Raw genomic sequence first — 21,800 nt, forward strand, 5'->3', positions numbered from 1 at the left:
AGCTGCCGTGCGATTTTCGTGCGCGGTTTTCGCACAAAATTCGGATTTTTTTCGCAAATGTGTTCCCGGCTTAATAGAGCTCTGCGAGCGGGTGTCTTTGGCCGATGCAAACAAAAAAGGGAGTTCTATAACATGTACAAGATTGACACATACATGCAGTTTATCAAATCACATCAAATCCTTTTTTATTGTCACCTTGTACAAGGAATTATGAACGAACTTCACATAAAAAAGCTGCAGCAGCGCTACTTTGCAAGTCCACAGACCATTAATATAAGCCTTCTAAGCAGGACCATCCTGAAATTATTCAAAAAAAAAAGAAGTCGAATGTTGTTAACAATAAATTTCAAAAGCACACTCACTTGGTGAAAACATCATTTAAAAGCATTGTGAACATGACATTTAAGGGCGCACACATTTCAACAAAGAACATCAAATTCATACTATCTCGGTTTTATACATTGTACGGAATTTAGTGTATATACCGGTGAATAGCTCAGAAATTCACAATCTGATAACTGTTTGACAGAGACGGCAGTATAGCGCAAGCAATCTTTTTTATAGCTCGAGCAAGGTGTGGGCACTACCAGAATCTCTCTGTGTCTTTTTGATATAGCCAGTTTTTTTTAACTTTAATATGAGAAGTATTACGTGCATTACTAATACTGTTTGGTGGTCTTCATTTATACCTCAAAATTAACAGATATTTATACAGGTTTACTGCTCTAATAACATGAGAGCGCTAAAACAAGTTGGTAATTGGCGTTTAATAAGGAACATTGTAATTATGTAGGAGACATTTCTTTTGTAATACATCAACGCGTAGTAGGTTTGAATGTGTTCTTCCTAGCCATATCAATTTGCAATAATTTAGATGAGAGTAAAAGAGTGAATTATAAAGGACTAACTTCATTTTTGTGGGAAGAAGGTATATAATATACAACCTGTCACTCCTCTGATCTGAGCTATTTTGGTTACAACAGGGTTCATTCGACTATTCTAGGACATAGTGGTAGAAATCACTACACCGACATACCTAACATGTTCAACACTTTGTATAGAATATGAATTAAAGGTGATGTATTTATGTACTGGAACTGCCTGACCACTTTTCTAGTGCATTCATTGTAAATTACATTTATCTACAAATTCGTCGTTGTCATTACCAGAAAAAAAGAGCTGTATCATCCGTGTATATCATAAAATTTGCAATTAGGGTTGATGTTCACAATATCAGAAGGAAAAACATTAAAAGTAGTGGTCCCAATATACTACACTGGGGTACACCACAAAAGACGGGTTGAACTCTGGAGCACATATTGTTTTTAACGACTAGCATTCAATTAGATAAGTACGACTTCAAAAGCAGCAACACTTGTCCACAAATACTGTAGCATTCAAATTTTTTTTTTATCAAATTAGTAGAATTCACGATATGGAAAGCCTTCGAACAATCCCCAAGGATACCAACACGCACGTCTCTCTTTCGAACTGTGTGAGTATATACTATTTTTGTGCAAGTAATGCCAGTTCAGCGGATTTGCTTTTACGGAGGCCAAATTGATATGCTGTTAATAAGTTACATTTCTCTGGACATGAAGTGTGAGAGTCTTGATATAATGTTTCTAGTTGGAATTATTTTCAAACAAACCCTTCAAAAAGTACAGCCCAGCATTTTAAAACGCATGCTGTTTTTTCATGAGGGTTGACTAACAAGAACGGGGAGGCAGCAGCTTTCTTCTTCTTCTCCTCTACAAGAGAATAATAAAAAAAAAAAAGATGAAAAACGGAACAACAAAACAAAAGGAGAAGAAAGAGGAAGCTGCTGCGTCCCCGTGCTATTCGGTAACACCTGCTAATGAATCGGAATGCGCTGTAAAACGTTGGGTTGTAATTTTCGAGGACTTCTGCTAGAGTTCATTCTTTTTTACCCAACAAGACAAATGTTTGTCAAATATGTATCCGTTCCCATTTTTAAGTAGTCTTGATAAAAAAGAATAGAAGTATGCCTATAATTTCCCAGATTTTTTTTATCTCCCGTTTTAAAAGAGCAGAGTTGGAAAAGCAGCAGCCACAAACCATCGAATAAAAATCTCAGAAAGAATCCGTGAATAGATATGAAGTACGTGCTTCACGGGCTCCATTTGTAAGCCATAAATACGCTATTACAGTTTTTTGTATTATTGAATACAAATATATCACTGCTTCCTCGGTAACAGGTTGCAGAAACATTGATCGGTGATTTTTTGATATTTATATAATCGGTATAAGTCTCGGGTGAGGCACCGTAAAAAATCATACATAATATTAAAGTGAGGGACCGCGACGGAGGACTGTATTTAATCTGAACACGAATTAGGTCACGCCTACACTTCTTATGGTTTACAAATGAGGAGTCGTATTCTACGCAAGCAGAAAGTAGATTTTTTTAAAAAAAATTTTGATTTTACTTAGAAATTATAAAATAATCGGGTGTGATAGTATTTGAAAACAAGCTTTACATGAGTTGTCTATAATCTTTTTATTTTTTTACGTAATTCTTTTGCGATCCAGTGTAAAAGTGGTTTAAGCACTTTTACACTGAAGTGCATAGTTCAGATAAGAACGAAGAAACATGTCCGGCGACCCTTTTTAAATTTTGATGAAAAAATATATTTTACTTGCTTCATGCAGAGAAGAAATGAAGAACAATAATAATAAAAAAATAATTCACTTAAAGAAAAACAATTATGCACCATTTCATTCACGTGCGTGTTTTGCGTACCGCGCGATGTTGGCATTTCGGGCGGCTTTCCTAAGAACCCTATTCTGGCTACGGGTCTAGAAATGTTTGGATGGAACAGCGCGGATATAGTCACATCACAGGCATCCAAGCATGAATTCCTAAGTAGCCCAAGCATCCACATTATCGAGGGTCTAGAATTATTTACTGACAAATTAGGTATAGGAAGGATTGACAAAAAAGTATTAATCACCGGATATTAGGGTCGTATCTTCAGTTACATAATCGCGAATATGGCGCACTGCGCAATAACGCTCTGGATTCAAGATTTTGTTTCTCCGTATCAATACAAGCTAAGGTCTTCGAGCTTTACCAGTGTGTTCCTGTGTATAAAGTTCAGCTGTGCATAAAACATTATTTTCCTGGTTAGCGGGCGAAATCTACAAAACTTGCTCACACAGAGGCATTGAACTACATACGCATTATTTTGAAATTCATTTAAAAAAGGCCATTTTTAATGTTCTTCATACTTTTCGAAATTAATGCTCACAATTTGCACTAACAGTCTCTGCAAATACACTTTGGCAGCGGCGGCGACAGCGGACGGACGTGCACTAACGACAGCATTCCTGTACATTACAGTCGGATCGCCGCACATTCACGGATCATCATCGAGGAGGGCTTCTGCGGCTGGTTCCTGAAAATCGCGGACGGATCTGAGGGAGACCTCGGCCGCAGCAGAGACGTGAACAGACAACATTTCCAAGTCCTCGATCATCTCGTCAAGCCTGACATCTGTCGGACATTTTTGTCTACTTCAAGCGTCTTATCTCTTCCGAGTAAGCGGTTCCTCTGGGTGTTTCGCACACTTTGGCAGCGGCGGCGACAGCGGACGGACGTGCACTAACGACAGCATTCCTGTACATTACTGGTTGGTGATTTGTTTTTCAATATTTATTCTAAAAGGGCGATTTTCGAAGCGCTGTCGCTGTTGCTGCCACACGTGTCGTGCCGCATATCAACTTTTGCTGTGTGATTCTAGTTTGCTTTTCTGTAGTACTGGTCGTTGGTTATAGGGAAAAGAAATCCCGGAAGTCTGAATGATGTGGTGAAAGCCATAGGTGAGAAATAGCCAAATAGCATCAAGGAAGTTGTTAAGGTTCTAAATGACCTGATAGTTCAACTTGACGCATTTGCGACCGACATAAAAAGTGACGTCAAGAAGGTAAAGAGCTCGAATGATGAAATCTACACTGAGCTGATCGGTATACGATCATCGCTCACCTTTTTGAACGCGGATGTCGAACAACTAAAAAAAGATGTCGGGGGCTTCCGTCAAGAACTATCGGAAGTAACGGTCCAATGCACTCAGAACCAAAGAGAAAACCAGCATCTAAGCAAAGAACTCTGTGACGTCAAAAGAGAAGTCATAGAACTGAAGCAATATTCTAGAAACATGAATCTCGAAATTAAAGGGCTACCTATTCTTCCAAACGAAAACTTGCAGAAAGCTGTGGGAGTAATTGCGACCTGCCTAGGCGCCGAGATTTCTGAGGGAGATATAGATGTAGTGCATCGAGTCCAGTCAAAGGACAAAGGGAAGCCGAATGTGGTGGTAAAGTTTTCCTCGCGCACAGTACGTGACAAGTTTTTGTGTGCGGCCAGGAAGACGAAACTCAACAGAAGTCTTCTAGGCTTCGAGGCAAACGACCCACTGCACGTAAATGAACATCTTTGTGTTGAGAATAAGATTTTGCTAAGTAAGGCTCGCCAGGAGAGGCGAGAAAAGAACTGAAAATTTGTTTGGGTAAGACAGGGCCCACTGCACGTAAATGAACATCTTTGTGTTGAGAATAAGATTTTGCTAAGTAAGGCTCGCCAGGAGAGGCGAGAAAAGAACTGAAAATTTGTTTGGGTAAGACAGGGCAAGATTTTCATGCGGAAGTGTGAAAACTCTCCTGTGCTGCATGTGACGTGTGAAGGCGACCTTGCGAGAGTTGTGTAGTCGTCATAATGCTAGCGCCTTGTTCTGTGTTCTTAGGATCATTATGCCTTACACTTTCCAACAGGTTGACAATTTAATGCTAAACCTTGATTCTTTTTCTTTGTTCCATAGCAATGTACGCAGTCTAAGAAAAAATCTAAATCAACTACTTGCATGTATTTCACGGCACCAACAAGCATATGATATAATTGCTGTAAGTGAAACATGGCTTCAAAATACTGAAACGGCTCTTATACCCTGGTATATATTTTCCTCCTTTCCAAGGGACGCACGTACAAGGGGAGGTGGCGTTGCATTCTCTGTGAAAGAGGACATTGTCTTTGAAGTTGTACATACTGCCTCTATCAGTGATGAACATAATGAATAACTTTTTATTAAACTTCCTTGTAGTCTAATAATTGGAGTAGTGTACCGTCCTCCAAGCACCGCAATGACACCTTTCTTAGACAAATTCGAATCAGTTCTTGTACAAATAACTCATAAGCATACCGGCCGCATTGCAATCCTTGGAGATTTTAATATTGACTTGGCATGGGATACGCACAATTGTTATACTCTACTTCTCGAATCCTTTAGCTTACACAGTATTATACGTGAACCCACTCGTATTACCAGTACTTCGAGTACGTTGATCGATCACGTGCTTTGTAACATCGATAGCGGTGTGTGTGCCGGAGTTTACTCTGATCCAATAGGGGACCATCTGCCTATTTTTGTTGTTTTGCAAAACCGGTCGTCTGTAAATGCGAATCTTTATGCTAAAATACGCACCAAGGTAAACTATGTCCTACTACGAAGTGTATTAGAACAAATTTTTATGCTTTGCATAATCATGACATCATCAATGAATATCAAAACTTTGTTCATGCTCTTAAAAACGCAGCAATGCAGAGCGCTGAAAGTAGGACAAACAGCAGATATGGCGAGCCGGTCTGCCCTTGGATGACGAGTCAAATTTTAGGCGTACTGAAAGAGAAAGACAGCTGGTATCGTAAATGGAAACAAAACAAAAGCAACAAATATTATCTAGGACAATTTAAGCGATTAAGAAACGCATCTGTTTCTCTTATGCGGAAAAGGAAACGGCATTATTACTCCTCTCTTATCGAACAAGCCGACGGGAATGCACAAAAGATTTGGGATATTGTTCATCACGCAATCGGCCGTCGCTCAGATCGACGTGTGCAACCAGAACTAGCCAACCAAAAAATGGTAGACAATTTTAATGACTACTTTACAAACATAGGTCCTCTCCTAGCAGCACAGTTGCCACATGTGATAGTTTCCACGAGGTTAACGGCTTCGGTTGTTAATACCTTTGTCATACAGGAAATTGAGATGGCTGCAATTACGTCTACAATTAGAAGTCTTCGAGTAAACATATCGGCCGGGCTCGATACCGTTCCAGTAAAATTAATAAAAGATGATATAGACATTTTAGGCGTTCATTTTCTACACTTGTTTAATCATTCATTGGAAAGCGCAATATATCCCGATGAGCTCAAAATAGCAAGGGTTGTGCCCATTTTTAAAGAGGGAGATACTTCCGAGCCGTCTAGTTATCGATCAATATCAGTATTAAGTGTAATTAATACAATTTTTGAAAAAAATAATTTGTAAACACATTCAGGGGAATTAACAAGTAAGTACAATATACTCTGCCCTAGTCAGCGCGGATTTAGGCCGAACAGATCTACCTCTTCCGCTGTACTCGTGTTAACCCAGCTTCTTAATAAGGCTCTTCATTAAAATGAAATTGCTGTGGTTGTTTATTTGGATATAAGTAAGGCTTTCGATACAGTTAATCACGACATACTATTGAACAAGCTTCATGAGTACGGTTTTAGGGGAAAGATATTAGAGTTATTTCAAAGTTATCTTTCTAAACGAACACAATGTGTAACGATTAATAATTTTATTTTTACACAACAAACAGTGCTTACAGGGGTACCACAAGGTTCTGTTTTGGGGCCCATTCTTTTTTTCTCGCTACGTCAATGGTTTTCCTTCTGTTTTATGTCAGTCTGAAGAACTCATGTATGCAGACGATACGGCATTATTTTTTGTCGGGGACACAATAAGTGAACCACAAGGTAAAATAAATGAAGAATTAACAAGGCTCTTAACGTGGTTCACTAGTAACCAACTCACACTTAACATAAAAAAAACTGAGCACACTGTGTTTCACTCTAGGAGAAAGCAAACAAATTCTGAAGAACTAGCTATATACGCCCTCTACTTTCGCTGGCGCTCAAGAATGAAGGGCGTGTGCGGTATCTGCTCTGCTCCGATATCAAGGCAGCGCTTTATCGTCTGTTCGGGCGCGTGTGCTCGTAGCTTTCATTGTGAATGCGTCAATGTTCTTGAGGCCAGTCTTGTACACGTTACTAAAAAAAAGTAATCGATTACAATTACTATTACTCTTGGATAAAAAGTATTCGATTAGATTACTTGATTACTCGACGGCAAAAGTAATTGGGCATTACTTAAAGAAGTAATCGTTACTTTTCCGATTACTTTATTGTGTGAAGACATCTTTAGCGCTCATAACAATGAACTACTTCCAACCTATCTTTCACATTAGCACAAGTATTGAAGAAGAAAAACTGGCTCCCTCTTCGTGGTCGTTGCACCTTCACAATGCGGACACAAGCATAGAATTCGGTTGGAGACGTTTTAGGATTTGGGCGTTCGCCAGTGTGTGTGTGTGTGGGGGGGGGGGGGGGGGAGGCGGAGGGGGTTGTAGATCTTGTTAAGCTTGAGCAAGAGTTGTCGCTCAAAGTTTGCCTCGCTTATTTTATTCTTCACATGTTGATGAGCTCGCATGTTATACAAAAGAGCAGCAGCTCCAGGATTTGAAACGGATCATGTGTAGTATCCATTGGCGGAAGAGATCGCCCCGACCACTCCTCAACTCGAAACATTGCTTGTCACAAAGACCACGTAGGGGAAACGGGGAAATATTTCAACTGCCTTTACTATATTTTGCATCCGCTTTAGGCATTCTTCGTTTCTGGCTCTCCTACGGGCTGCGAGTAGGTACCCTAAGCAGGATTTTTTTATTTGTTTTTTATTTCTGTGTGTGTGTGCGTGAGGGGGCTAGTTTGAACGAAGGACTCACAAAGCTACATTCTGCTTCCTCAAACTTCGCCCTGAATGGCCTTTGTCAAGCACTGTGGCTTTCCTGGGGCTTCCCACTCCCAGTCCCAGCTCAAAAAAAAAAAAGAAAAACGGACATTTCACAGAAACTGTACATAAAAAGAGATTGACCTCGTTTCCTACAGCTCCGCAAAAATCTTTCTTTTTCCCGTTCGAAAACAAAGCAAATTTTACTTATTGTCATTTCATAAAAAAAGGCGTGTGCCGGGGGGGGGGGGGGGGAAGGGGACGGGGGGGGGGGGGTCCTGTGTACAAATTGTAACGGTTACAAGTAATTTTATTACTTCAAAAAGTAATCAGATTACTTTTGTGATCGCTGCCTAATAAAAGTAATCAAATGATTACAAAATTACTCCAAAAAGTAATCGATTACAAGCAATTTGATTACTTGTAATGGGTACGGTACAAGTCTGCTTGAGGCTGACTTTGACCTGCTTGTGACGAACGGTGTTAGCGCCTTCAAGTGCGATTCCTGCACTAAACGTCGGAGTGAAGAGGCGTCGATAGTAAGAATCGCGTCGTCGGCTACGTCGGCTCGGGATAGCGATGGGCAACCAAGAGAATCGCCGTCAGAAAGTTGTAGTCTTCACAAGCTGGTCCAAGAGCTCTGCTGAAAGATCGATGGTCTGTCCGAGGAGGTGCGGTCCTTACGAGCTGAGAACGAATCTCTGCGAACGTATTTGGTGCGGAACAGTGAACTGCTTCGGAGATGCCTTGCTGCTGAAGAACCTGGCCAGGCCCAAGCTTGGCAGGGTGAGCCTGCACCATCTTACTCTAAAGCGCTGCAACCCAATGCATCCTTCTGTTCGGCGACCACAAGTTTGCCCACTGCCGCCGAGGTTTCCGAGCGTCTTCTGGAGGGTGAGCGTCCCCGGCGTGTGTTATCCACGAGAGGGGTGAGACATCCTCCGAATGACGAGCGGCGTCGGGGCCTACCCGACATTCGTCGCAATACAAGTGGTGAAGATTTGGGCATGCCACCGATCTCGGATCAGCGAGGACACATGGGTGCTGACAGCTCCAAGAGGGCGGTCTCCTCAGTTGTGGACGAAGATGGCTTCCAACAAGTCATGCCACGCCGACGAGTCAAGGCTTCCGTCGGTTCGGCAAAAGCCAGTAAGTTGCGTGTGGTGGCCAAGCCTCCTAGGAAGAGGGCTCTTTTTGTTTCCCGATTGCATCCAGAGACCACCAGCGACGAACTATCAGAAATTGTGTCTAGTGCTCTAGGATGCCAGAGCTTCTCTTGTACTAAACTGGCAGCTAGGTATGATACGTATGCTTCGTTTCACGTGTTAGTTAACGAGCGACCCAAGCCAAAGCAAGGGGAAGATTCTGCCGCCCCTTTAGGTTCCTAAACCTAAATGCTCGAAGTGTTGCCAATAAAGCGGTAGAGCTTGAGGGCGTTTTATTGGCATTTAACCCTGATGTGGCAATTATAACAGAAACTTGGCTGTACGATCAAATAACTGATAATGACGTTTTTCCTCATGGTTTCAAAGTGTTCCGACGGGATCGTGGCTCAAGAGGGGGAGGGGTCGCTCTTTTGATCAAGGACACCATTCCATGCATGTCTATTGAGCAGGCCAGGACTGTGAAATGGTCTGGGCCTCTATACGTTTTGGTTGCCAATCAATGCTTGTAGGAGCAGTATATAGATGTCCTCAGGCCAGTATTGATGTCGTACAGAGTTTATCTGAGTTTCTTTTAACTAAAACCAAGCAATTTTCACGTATAGTTAAGGCCGGTGATTTTAATTTGCCGATATAGATTGGAATTGCGTGATGCCCAATGGGATATGCAATCAGTCTAGGCTTCTTGTTGATATTGCTTTTAGTAATAATTTAAGTCAAGTGGTCAGGTGTCCCACACGTGTGTCAAATAATAGAGAATCCTTGCTTGATCTCGTGTTTTTATCTGAGGTCGTTACAAAAAGTATTCTTGACGTATCAATCGCGGATGGCATATCTGACCATGCAATAGTTGTATGTGACCTATCTGTACCGCAGCATGCACACAATGAAACCGAAGCAAAATCTTATCGTGGTTTCAACAGGGCGAATGATATCGATAATATAGACTTCTTGGAAGTGGCTCTAGACAGATTTCTTGCGTTTTGCGATGCGAACCCGGACTCAGTAAATAAGCTTTGGCTCTTTTTTAAGCAAGTCATCCTTACATGTGTTGATAAGTTTATTCCAGAGCGACCGACAAAAAGGAAGAGGCACAATCCATGGGTGACGCGCGATATTTTATATTTAAAGCGAAAGATAAATCGAGTAGACAGGTTCCAACCAAGTTTAAAATTTATGCTTCCTCCTCTTCGCCAAGAGCTACGGACCCTTGTGCGCACATCTAAATATCGTTACTTTAATGTCACGATGCACAACTTTCTCGTAGAAAATCCGAGAACGTTCTGGGCTCATTTGACAAAAAAAAAAAGGGTGATGATTAAGGAGCAATTATTAATAGCGGGCAGACATTTGCCGATGAAGCGAGCATAGAAAGTGAGCTTAATTATTTTTTCTCTTCTGTCTTCACCGTTGATAACTGCATGTTGCCTTCATTGGTAATCATGACAGTTGTGGAATCAGTGATTTGGTGGTTTCTACAGAAGCTATTTTTAACAGTCTTTTGCAATTAGACACTAGAAAGGCGAGTGGCCCAGATGGAATTCCTAACGCTTTCTTACGAAGGTACGCTGAATGGTGTTCCAAGTTTCTTTACGTGATTTACTCTTGCGGTTTAAAAATGTGTGACGTGCCTCAAGATTGGAAAGTAGCCAAAGTTGTCTCTATATACAAAAAATGGAGAGAAAAAAAGTGTTTGCAATTACAGACCAGTGTCACTGTTGAGTACATGTAGCAAGGTTCTCGAACACTTCATATTTAAGCATATTGTAACTTTTCTAGAATCTGAAACTTTCTTAGTAGATTATCAACATGGGTTCCGAAGAGGCTTTTCGACAGTGACACAGCTGCTTCATACGGTCCACAATTTTGATTCAGTGATTGATAACAATGGTCAAGTCGACACTGTCTTCTTAGATTTTGCGAAGGCGTTCGACAGGGTTTCGCATCGCAAGTTACTGCACAAATTGAAGCAAGTGTTGAACAATGATCGCCTACTGAGGTGGATAGACTCGTACCTTACAAATTGTAAACGGTTTGTGTGCGTAGGCAATGCTGAATCAATAGAGTTACCTGATCTTTCTGGAGTGCCCCAGGGCTCGGTACTCGGACCATTGCTCTTTTTGGTTTTTATCAATGACCTGCGAGTTGATAAGCCCTCGGTACAGTGCAGTTTTTTTGCTGATGATTATGTATTGTTTTCAAATATATCTTGCGTATCTAACCAAAAATGCTTAGAGGAGAGTATTCAAATGATTTCGTTATGATGTCGAAAATGGCAAATGAATTTGAATGTCAAGAAATGTGTGCAGATGTCAATTACACTGAAGAAGGTGCCTATCTTTTTTTCTTATTCTATTCATTCAAATGCCTTAGAAGTAGTTCATAAATACAAGTATCTAGGTGTTACTATCACGTCCAACTTAAGCTGGGCTAGTCATATTGAGCAGACTGTCGCAAAAGCGTCAAGTAAATTGTGGTCGCTACGTAGGAAAATGTGTCACTGTACTCCTGCGACAAAGCTGACGGCCTATAAATCGCTGATTCGTCCTTTGCTGGAATATGCTGACGTTGTATGGGACCCGCACTCACAATCGCTTATTGACGGCCTTTAAAAAAAATCGCTTAGGTTTATTTACAACTCATACGGCAAAGATTCACACGTGTCACCATTGTATACCGCCTCCGGAGTGTCTATATTATCATGTCGAAGGAAAGTAAAGCGTTTGACATTTTTGCATAGCATAATTCATAATAACGCTGGTTTAAATTTTGATGATTATTTGCAGTATAACGCGAGTCACGCTACAAGGCAGAAGCACGAGAATTTGCTCCTTGAGTTCCGCTGCAGAAAAGATGTTTAAAAAAACTCATATTTTCCTCGTTCTGTTAGTGAGTGGAATGAGTTGCCACCAAGTGTGACGGCGATTGCTTCTACTGCTTTCATTGCGAGTGCAGTTGATGAATTGTTTTTTTGTCACAAATGACTAAGCTACTTGTTCATTGTTGTTTGTTCATTCGACTCATTGATGGTATGTTTGTCTATCATGCCTTGGCCCTCAAAAGTTGGCCGGCAGTATTCCCAAATAAATAAATATACTTAGATAACGTGCAGTTGCTGCATGTTTCCTGTTACAAATATTTGGGTGTCTTGTTTGAAACCGATATGCAGTGGAAGAATTAAAAACATAAGCACAAAACGTGCACACGGATGCTACACACTACTAAAGGCTCGGGAGTTTTTTTAATTCGTATATACTGCGCATTCTATACTTTGCATTTGTACAGAGTCACTTGAATTACTGTATAGAGTCTTGGGGCGGAACATACACCACGTATTTAGAGCCACTCAGCCAATTGCAGAAAAGGGCAATGAGACTCATTACTTATTCTAGATATACCGAACCAAGTGGTCCTCTATTTCGATCAGTTGGTGTGCTGCCACAAGACCTCCTATACAACTTAAAAATAGCTGAAACAGTCTTTAAAATAGTAAAAACTAACGACCCACTCCCATTACATATATTTAAATTACCATTACGGAATACGAGAGCTGCAACAAATAATCTGTTTAATTTGCCATCTTGTCGAAATGTTTATGGAGAAAGGCTTATTGAATTCAACGGTGCCCTGGTATGGAATGATATCCCTACCGACATCAAATGTAAACCCAATATATTGCCATCCTTAAAGAAGTATTTAATTAAATTGCGAGCCAATGAATAAGTTCAATATCATGCCATATATATTTTTTTTCAATTAGTATGTATATTGTTTTGCGAATACTTTGATACGTGCGTACATTTGTTATGTTTGCCTGCCGCATTGTAAAGGTTATTTCTAATGTTGGACCCGCGACTAGCCTCCACGGCTATGGGTCTAAGCAACGATTGTGTATTTGAAAAAAGAATTACAAAGGAATAATAAAGAAAAAGAAAAGAAAAAGAAATAGAATATTTGTGTGGCTTTGAAATCATAAAGCGAGAAATACGTCCAAATTGACGCTAACGCGGTTGCCATAAATGGGGCGTGCACATGCCCATTCATTACAAATTCATTATTTAAAAAAAAAACTCAAAATGCTGCGGTGTGGTACAACCGATCCCAAAAATGCCCATGGGCGGAAGCGATCGAGAGGCGCCACCCTGTAACATGCTTCGCGGTGCCTGTTTCAACAGCCGGCGTGTAGCGTCTCCGTCTACGCGACGTAAAGGAAGCAACCAGAGCGATTTTGCAAACGAATCAGTCTACAACCTTGGCGGTAACATGAGATAGGAGGTAGGACGCGGCAGAACCTGAACCTCCGCCGCCTGTGAGCGCCGAAAGATCCGCCGCCGTAAAAAGCCACACAACGAAAAAAAAAAAAAGTCAAGATACTGCAAAAGGGAAAAAAAATTGCGATTGAATGAGATCGTCTGTAACAACGCTTTGGAGAATCGTGAAATTCAATACAGGTACGCTCATGTGACATACGTCTGTGATGGCGCACCGAGCCACTTGAAGAACAAGTACCAACTAGACGAGCTGCGGAGCAACAAGTAACGTCAGCGACGGGGATTTTTTGCGCAACTGGACATGGCAAGAGTGCGTGCAATGGAATCGGGGGTCGTTTCAAGCACCAGACAACGTTGTACAACCTCCGACGGCCCACCACGTCGATGATCAAGTCGGCGTCAGGGATTGTTGGCCTACTGAACACTAAATTGCCGAACGTGAAACCAATCCATCTCCCGAAATCTGATGTCAACGCGTTCAGGGACATGAAAGCAAAGGAGTGGGACTCTGTTTCTATTGTGCGCGGAATTCATTCCTGTCACTTCTGGCAGTGTACGCGGTCGGACACTTCGCAACCACAGCTCTTTTCGCAAAACAGTAAACGCAGAAAAGATATACTTTTGAAAGTAAAGTTTCCTATGGCTGCGAAAAGCAGATTGAGGTCGCGAGCTTGTGGTGCCACAGAGAAGAAAATAACAGTGATCGCTTCAGGCAAAAAAAAAATATATATATATATATATTTCTTCTCGGAGTGCCAGGAGAGTTCCGTGACCGACTCAAGTCAGCATCCGGCAGAAAGAATCCACGCGGCAAGCGCTAAATGTGCGCGCATGATTTTGATTTATTCAATTGGTTTAATTGTACCACTTTAAAGATGTGTTCTTTCTTATCAATATTTAAAACTGGTCGTCAGCTGCGCAGCCTCCCTACAAAATGTAGGCTTCAAAATTTAGTGATCTCAGAAAGCTGTATTTAAGTGGTTGACTTGTGCTTCAAACTCACCTGTAATCTTTGGTATGAATTCTTATTTTTCATGAACTTCTGTCACAGTGCTTTCTCTTCGTAGACTTCCTACATGTTTAGACCCCTTTCTTGCCCTTGTTTGAAATCGGCAACGTCCTATTTTTCTCTACTCCCGTTGCGGCAATTTACATCCTTCATAGATCGCTGGGGGCATGCGCCAACTTTGAATCAGGGCAGGAATGGGAAAGTCGCCATTTTTACAGGATATCTCGTCTGCTTAGTCGTTCAGGCAATGTTGGTTCGGCTGGACTCCCTCCGCTATTCTCACGGCTTGGATTTATACTCGTCATGCCTCAACACTGTGCTGCTGTAGGCTGCATAAATAGCAGCAAAAATGGTTAAAATACAAAATTTTATAGAGTTCCAGCAGGTTTTTGCGGGTGGTGCTCAAAAGCACCCGATGTCAGACACAGCGTCCTTTTTGCCCCGTTTTCCAAAAGCCCCCGTTTCAGAAGTTTATGACGCAAATTCCCCATGTCAAGTGGCCTGGTCCTTAGGTTGACGGCGGGAAATTCTAAAACGCGGGAAGTGTGTACGAGAGGTTGTACAACGCAATCATGGTGTACCCGGTACTCAAGCAAAGAATAACTGGATGAAGGTTTCCGTTGTTCAGGCGTGCGCTATACATATTCGCGTATCGCCACTTTAAAAGTTGATTTTAATATACGTAATATATCCGTATAATAATAATATCATATATATATATATATATATATATATATATATATATATATATATATATATATATATATATACACATATATTTATAATCAAATGTGTGCAGATGAATGAACCGTACTTAATCCAATTAATCAAAGAATCAAAGTTTTCAGGAACCCGCCGAAAGACAAAAAACGGCGGAGCCAGGATTTTAACTCTGGGCCTCCCAATGTCCGGTCGGGTGCGCTAACCTCTACACCACTCCACTTCGGCTTTCTGGCGTTTCCTACCTGTCTTATTAATGCACAAGAAACGAAATGTATCCAATCGGAGGTGTTCTGGAAACACACGCCGCCGCGTGGAACGCGGTACGACGCTTAGTGTCACGTGGTACGTGCTCGTTTGTGCTCCAGAAATCCTCCCACTGTTTGTCTCGTCCCGTGTATATGTAGCATTCTTTGTTTATGAGCTTTAGAGATACAGTATCATCATCATCTGCGAGAATCAAGAGCCACGCTATTGAATATACAACATAAGGGCACTTCACACCATCGTACGTGGTCTCCGAGGAGGATATAATCAAATGTGTGCAGATGAATGAACCGTACTTAATCCAATTAATCAAAGAATCAAAGTTTTCAGGAACCCGCCGAAAGGAACCCGCCGAACCTATGCGGGTCTCCCCGCATAGGTTCAAATCCTGTCGAATGCGCAAACATTTTTTCTTTTTTTAAGAAGACAGATGGGATGGCAATCGATGTGAGCACGGACGCCAGACGGACAAGGCTAGGCCCTAAGGAGCTTATCACCTAAAAATATCAATTCTGTATGTTTAGCGCTCTGTAAATTCAAAAATACAAAAATATTGCTGAGCATTTTTAAGGGCCTGATAGGACTTGTTATTAGCCTTGATTTGTGAAAAGCAGAAGAAAACTTAAGATGGCCTTCATATTAAACAGATTTTTCAGTTATTGGAAAATCGGGAAACTGCCTACATTTCGGTGCCTTTTTTTACAAAGGTCATCGTTTTTAAGTTCAATGGCAATTTTTGCGAATATTGTACAAACGCGCCCAAACTATGCGAAAAGTTTTAAATTTATTGTCTCTTAAAATTTGGATCCATAAAGCTCTGAATTTCTGAACTGCTCCGTACTTGATAATAAATGTTCAGCTCCTTTAATTTTATGTACAGTCTCTGCACAATAATATTAAACTTAAGGCGACAACACTTTTTCTTTTATAAATATCCAAAGGGACGGTTTCATGCAAGTCGCAAAAACGTGCACGTATATTAACAGCGACTTTGTGATTTTAGATCCTCTAGAGAAATTTTGTTGCACAAAAAAGTTGGAATATGCTTTTTGCGGTCGCACAAGTAAAATATATGGTTTGGTAAAATAAATAAATGCCCTCCGGACATGGCTTTATCTGAAAACGCCGCACACAAACGATATCAGTCAATCGTAATATTTTTTTGTAATATCTATATATTTTTTTACAGCAAAGCTGTTAAGAGCTAAGTTCCCCAGGATCGTGTCCGGTACCAAACCAATGTCGACACAAGTATCCACCGTCGCTCATAGAAGGCGGTAGCTGTCCAGCGTGTTGTGTTTTCCGGTTGTCTGCTTGCCGTCGTCGCTTGTAGATGGCGGTAGCTGTCCAGAGTGTTGTGTTTGCCGGTTGTCTGCTTGCCGCCGTCGCTCATAGGAGGCGGTAGCTGTCCAGCGTGTTGCGTTTGCCGGTTGTCTGCTTGCCGCCGTCGCTCGTAGATGGCGGTAGCCGTCCAGAGTGTTGCGTTTACCGGTTGTTTGCTTGCCGCCGTCGCTTATAGAAGGCGGTAGCTGTCCAGCGTGTTGCGTTTGTCGGTTGTCTGCTTGCCGCCGTCGCTCACAGAAAACGGTAGCTGTCCAGAGTGTTGTGTTTGCCGGTTGTCTGCTTGCCGCTGTCACTCATAGATGGTTGCAACCTTTCCAGCCTTTCCACTCTGGCTTGCCGACTTGCGGCCGGCCGTTACTTCATTCCCACGACAGAACAGCTTCGCTGGTCTTCCTTTTTCACCAGAGTGAAAAGGCTGAGAGTTTTTTCTTTTTGTGCGTTGTGGGGCCCTCCGCGGCGGCGGATCTATTGGCGCTCACAGGCGGCACAGGTTTTGTGGCGCTAATCCTCCTGTGTCATGTTATCGCCAAGGTTGTAGGCTGATCTGTTTGCAAAGTTACTGCGGTTTCTTCCTTCGACGCTACACGCCGGCTGTTGAAACAGGCACCGTGTAGCATGTTACAGGGTGGCGCACCTTGATCGATTCGGCCCATGGGCATTTTCGGGTCGGTTGTACGAAAATGTATGAGGAATTTTCCCTTCAAATCTACCGTCCACCACTGTGCTGTCAATTTGTCTTTTCCTGACAACCCCGTAGCATTTTTACGCTTTTTAATAGTAATAAAATTGTGAAGAACGAGTATGTGCTCACCCCATTTATGGCAACTGCATTAGCGTCAATTTGGCGATATTTCTCGTTTTATAACTTCAACGCCACACAAATATCGCATTGTGTGTTTGCAGATTATGTTTGAACATATTGTAAACGTTGATTTTGGAGAGTTTACAGAATATTAAAAATGGCTTTTTTTGTAATTAAAATTGATGCGTATTTAGTTAAATGTCCCTGTGTGAGTCATTGTATTTTTATCCCGCTAGCGAGGGTAACAATATTTTATGTAGCAATGAACTATATACAAGGAGGCAGACTGGAAAAGTTTCAAGACCTTAGCTTTTATAGATACGGAGAAAAAAATCGTTATCCTTGAGCGTTTTTGCGCAATGTGCTATATTGGCGATTTTGTTTCTCAAAATAACAGCTCTAGTACTTGGTCATTAATACTTTTTTTCAATCATTCCTATGCCTAGTTTTCAAAAATATTTCTAGACCCGAAGCCCAAACAGTTTTTTGGAGGGAAGCAGCCCGAAAATCCAACATCGCGCAATACGCAAAACGCGCACGTGACTTAGAGGGTGCTCACAAATTGTTTTCGCAAAGACAATTTTTTTTTCTAAAACAATGATTTGGTTTATTCTCTTGGGCAAGGTGCCTGAAAAATATTTTTCTTCATCCAAATTAAAAATGATTGCCGGACATGATTGTTCGATCGTATCTGAAAATGCCCGGTATAAAACTGCTCAAAAACGAAGTATTAGCCTCATAGGGTTGCTTTATATTGCCTTTTTGGTTCCAATTCGTCTGCAAGATTCCATCCCAAAAAACATTAAGTATAATCTCTGTAGGTGATCGGTGAAATATCTGTGTGGGTTTGTTTAACTGTTTACCGCTATCCTGCTTTTTCCCCCACGCAAAAGAACACAGGAACATGATTACGATGGAAGGGTAAAAGCACAGGCGAGCTGGTGAAGAACTTACATCGTAAACCGGAGACACGGAAAAATAAAAAAAAAACGGACAAAACAACAACAAGTCTCAACCTGTCTCCAAATTGAGACTTGTTGTTGTTTTGTCCGTTTTTTTTTATTTTTCCGTGTCTCTGGTTTACGATGGATGATTACGATGCAGCTCATGTTTGAAACTTCGATCGCACAACGTTTCCAATAAACAACTCGAGGACGAACTGATACTCAGCTGCGACCTTTGTTGGTACATTAATCACATTAAATCATTCATTTGATAACATGAGTGTGTCAAACTCTCTGGCTGACGGATGATTATTTTTTATATCTATATGAAAATACGCACCTGCAATTAAAGCTTTAGTTTTTCTTTTTAATTTTCAACCCCAAAAGCGTGAAAGTAGTCCTAGAATATTAAGCGTTTTTTAGATAGATATATTTCCGTTCGGTGGCCAATAGCAAGCAAAATGCACTGCCCCGAAGACAGCGAAATCATTTCATAACCAGGAGTAATCGCACTGTAACAATTAAGCAATGTGCATTCAGTATTGTTGTAACGTAGCAATGCAACCTCGCCACCTCGGCTAAAGGTTTTATTGACCCTTCGCCGAAGCATCGAAGTGATTTGTGCTTTAAGTCCTGGTTGCATAATGACAAAAAATTCGAAAGAAAATTTAATAAACAATTCTTCTATACACGAAAAATGTATATATTGTTGACTTTGTGTTTAAATTAATACATTTATTAAAACAGGTGGAAAATGAGATACACTCACATTAACATATTTCGGCAACTAATAACGTTTTTCGATCATTGTAAGTGTGTCCCCTCAAAGTCTGCACAATTAATTCATTTATTCTGATGCAGGTCATGGTTGCTTTTAATGTGAATAGGACGTGATCTGTCAGTTTTCCGAACCAAACTTTTCCATTTTTGGACCATCTAAGGGCGTGGTGTTTTCCTTTTTCTCAAATTTTTCTGAATGAAAAGTTGAAGGGCAGTGTTCTTAAGTTCGTTTTTGTTTTTCTACCACACCATTCTTGTTCTGTTGCCTAACAAATATAAAGATTACTTCACGGGCGTATTCTTGTTTCCCGGGTAGCCTATGAGCAGATACAACATGAGAAGCCGTTAGATGAGAGCGCTCAAGCTTGTCAGCCGCCTCATTGAGCGAGAAATGCAGGCTGGCAATTTGCGTCATTGTAATTTCATGTACTTCTTGATTGAGCTATCTGCTTCGAAACTAAAGCTCATACAACCCTGGCTGGAGCACATCCTGTAATGCTTAGCTGGTGCCATACTTCAGCTCGAATGCCTTCTTTTTTGTTTAAAGTTTTTAGTATCGGTCATTTGGTTTGTTATGCTTCTCAAATTCGTGAAACCTGTTTTACATGTGCTGCACGGACTGTTCCATACAGTCTACATTTCCGTTTAGACTGGGTAGACTGTCAAGTTTCTTGTTGATGGCTGCAAGAGTAAATTTCGCGTCTAATTCAGTCTGGCTATCATCGCTACCATCCTCCAGGGATGCACCACTCCTGCACTGTGGACTCTGCCCAACACCACCTGGACAGAAGGCCTCCACACGCGTCATCATAGTCAGATCGATCGAGGCGAGAGATTGGGCAAGAGTGCTGCGTCAGTGTTCGGCTGCGGCTCGTGGCCAAGCAGCCCGTCGAAGGTCGGGCTCGGGTCCAATAGCCGACCGAGCGCGATCCGACTGTGATGACGTTTCATAGAGGAAGAGGAAGCCATGCGGAGGCCTTCTGTCTAGGTGGTGTTGCTCTGCCACGACTTTTCTTTGGCTCCATAAAAAAAAAAAAAGAGTGCTTAGTATTTTTTGCAAATTTGCAATCTTGTACTCAACGTCATGCAACGCCGGTAACAAGAGGTGAGCAATGAAAGGCGTACCTGGTGCTGAGACACAAGTTTTTTGTGCATTGGCAGACGGGCATCGTGCTATTTAAATCGGGTCTTTACAATATCCCCAGCGTAGTTTTTTTGGGAACTAGATTTCTCTAGCTAGCTATATAAGGCCCTTATATAGTTAACTCCCAGAAAAAGATAAGGCCATGCAGGGTGACCTTCCTCCCTTACCGAAGTGTGTTCAGTACCAGAATATCGCGTGGCATGTGTTACAAGTTAAAATAATATTTCTAGATTTATGCCGTCTTTTTTTTTCTTTCCCACATCAAGATAATTTAAATTATGCCATGCTGGATGAAGATAAATCTTGATTTCCGCACGAAGCGGCACGCAAAACAGTTCGGCATTGGCGCAATAAAGGAAAACATACGCTCTAGCGTCAAAGCAAAGGGGCAACGTGAACAGTTAGTGCCCTACGGAAAAAAACCCCTTCATTTTATTTCTAGATTTTACAGGCAGCACCTCCGTCTGAAACCTAAAAAAGTTGTATTTAATTTCGTGCCGAACAGGTGAGTTATTTCAGTTTTTGTAAAACTGGAGCGATAGAGGGGCGACGGCATGACCAGTCTAGTGGTGTCCCGATACAAACGCTTTCTTTTTTCTTTACTTAAATATTTTTTTTTCAAAATATGCTTTCAATATATTTCTTAGCTTCTGCTTTTCCTTCATCATAACTCAAAACACGTGCCCTCTTGACTGCGCCGCAATTGCTGTCAGCGTCCATCCGCAAAGAAAGGTACAGCCCTCGCAGCGTCCACTAAATATCAGCAGGTATCATATATTTCTTCTTATATACGAATTTATTTATTGTACCTAGCAACAGCCCTGGACCTAAAATGGAAGCGCACAAAAAATATTCAACACAACGCTGCAAAAACACATTATAACAAAAGTGGAATGCTCCTCCTGAACGACAAAATGTCATAATTGAAAATGTCAACAAACGATGTTGTCAAGATGATTTAAGAAGTTATGCATGCGAAATAGGAGAGGCAAGCAATACATGGTGTTAACGTAGATGTGTGATTACAGCAGAAATGTCACTCAGGAACTTTATTCTTGACGTGAGATATTTTAATTAAAACAGTCGTGACAAAAAAGCAAGCACTTGAACAAAATACTAGGTCACCACTTAGCCCGAGAAAGCACAAGCCAGTGCACTTTCACTTTGAAGTAACATCCAGACGTCCTAGACCGCCTTTGTGTGGGCTGAAAAACATTGGTACATCGCGTTCTTTCCAACCAAGAATTCCAAACAAACGTCCCACAGATGCGTTGCATTTGTTTTTACTTCAATCGTTTGGCAGGTCACAGCGGGAAAGGAATACCATATACAAAAAGTACCGCGTTGCATACGTAGCTTTGGTTTAAACGGAAAATTTTTCTTTCTTGCAACTCCGCACCGGCGCCACGGGCGGCATCTAGCCTCACGCCTCCTTTACCGCATTATAGCTTGGTTAACTCTAGACTGACCCGCAAGTAATTTATCAACGAGGCAGTCGACCGA

General features: G+C 41.4%; 1 protein-coding gene and 1 pseudogene across 1 annotated transcript in view; both read left to right on the forward strand.

Moving 5' to 3' along the window:
* Positions 1-3,315: 3,315 nt before the first annotated feature.
* LOC8043830 (high-affinity choline transporter 1) overlaps positions 3,316-21,800 on the forward strand; it is a 97,106-nt gene continuing 78,621 nt past the window's right edge. Inside the window, exon 1 of the mRNA XM_042286368.1 lies at positions 3,316-3,361. The gene's annotated coding sequence lies outside the window, so the exon portion shown is untranslated. The remainder of the gene's footprint in view (positions 3,362-21,800) is intronic.
* LOC121048396 lies at positions 8,861-10,187 on the forward strand (annotated as a pseudogene).

The sequence above is a fragment of the Ixodes scapularis genome, unplaced genomic scaffold, assembly GCF_016920785.2.
Source record: "Ixodes scapularis isolate PalLabHiFi unplaced genomic scaffold, ASM1692078v2 PGA_scaffold7__128_contigs__length_106722199, whole genome shotgun sequence".
In the NCBI taxonomy this organism is placed as follows: Eukaryota; Metazoa; Arthropoda; class Arachnida; order Ixodida; family Ixodidae; genus Ixodes; species Ixodes scapularis.